Genomic DNA, 1,538 nt, shown 5'->3' with positions numbered 1-1,538 from the left:
GGGGTTCTCTGAGTGTGTGTTTTTTGGCTGTTGAGTAAGCGTGAGCCGGGGTGAGGTGTGAAGTGGTGGGGGAATGATGGTCTTACACACGCATGAGTTCATTGAGAGATACATCCCATTACACTTTAGATTTCATCTAATACTTCCCCCCTTTCGTTTTCTTTATTAACTTGGGAAGGGTTGGTTTTTTTTCCTTTTCCTTTTCTTTTTCTTTTTTTTTTCTCGGAGTTCAATATTAATCTTCCACCTGAAACATCCATCTTTTCCCATTAGTTCATAATTTCCGCTCATGCTTTTGATGTTGCGGGTGCTAGACTGTGGGTGGTTGGAGGGAGACACTGTTAGGTCTTATTTCTTTTCTTTTCATGTTTTTCTCTCTTGTTGTTTGTGTCTGTCTGTCTGACTGTCTGTCTTTCTTTTTCCCTACACTATCAGTCTATTATTGTGCTGATGTCAATTTTCTTCTTTTTGCTACGTCTCAGGCTATTTCTCGTGTTGTCTGTCTACTCTGATAATGATTGTTTTGCGTCTTGGTTTACTCTAATTTTTCTGTTCTTGCCTTTATTACCTTGCTGTGTGGAGTGGAGAAGCAAACGTCTTTCTCTTGCTTGTTGTATCGCCTGTTGCATGGTTATGTTGTTTTTTATCTAATTTTTCTCGGACCCCCTCTCGCCACCATTTCCTGGTTTTGCCTCTTCCTCTCTGTCCATCTGATCTCTGGTTGTATGTTCTCGCTGCTATACTGTGCTGGTAGTCTTGACAGATGTCCAAAGCATTTCATTCGTTGTTTATCTCGGTCCCTCAAGCAAAAAGTCGAGCCAACTTGTTCTCGGACAATCTCGCCTCTCGCTCTGACTCCCCTTGTGAGTTTCAAAGTTGTGTCTACGCATATCATATCACAAACGGTGATTTCACTTTGACAGACCATCTAAACAATATGTACAGCTTTGGCTGGGAGCTTGACATAGAGCAAGTAGATTGCCCAAATACTGATTCCCTGTCTTCAGATCTTTGACTTCCTTTATATGCTCCGATGGAAAGAAATGATCAATACGGTTGGGGTAAAGGAAGGTGAAAGGGTGTGTCTTATTTCATTTTTTTACAAATGTGAAGGGATTTTTTTTTTGTGTTTGAGAAATTGTTTGTTTGGTTTGTTAACTCATTGAGGACACGTGTTCTGGTTATTCAACAATACTTGAAGGCACCGTTTTGTTTTGTTTTTATTTTTGGGTTTTTTAGTAGAGGTTTTACGGCGCTCTTTTGAAACATGATTTCGATAGTCATACAGATTTTTCCATTCTGTTTTTTTTTTTTACCTGAAACTAAAAATCCCAGGCAAAAACGCATAAACCAAGAATATGCAACCGAATGTTTTTGATTAGTGTACGGTTGTTCAAAATAAACTGTAGCACTGCCTTTGGTCTGCTGCTGATCGGACTTATGTGCCTGCTACGTCCACTAAGAGTTAATGTTTATTTTCCCCATGGTGGAAGCCTAACCGCCTACTCTTCTCTCTCTCTCTCTCTCTCTCTCTCTCT

General features: G+C 40.1%; 1 protein-coding gene across 1 annotated transcript in view; it reads left to right on the top strand.

Annotated features, from left to right (window-relative positions):
* The window catches only part of LOC101852903, an 18,354-nt gene that overhangs the window by 16,144 nt on the left and 672 nt on the right, over nucleotides 1-1,538 (top strand). The gene's annotated exons all lie outside the window — the stretch shown is intronic.

The sequence above is a fragment of the Aplysia californica genome, unplaced genomic scaffold, assembly GCF_000002075.1.
Source record: "Aplysia californica isolate F4 #8 unplaced genomic scaffold, AplCal3.0 scaffold00051, whole genome shotgun sequence".
NCBI lineage: Eukaryota > Metazoa > Mollusca > Gastropoda > Aplysiida > Aplysiidae > Aplysia > Aplysia californica.
This window is presented reverse-complemented; position numbering and strand designations above follow the sequence as displayed.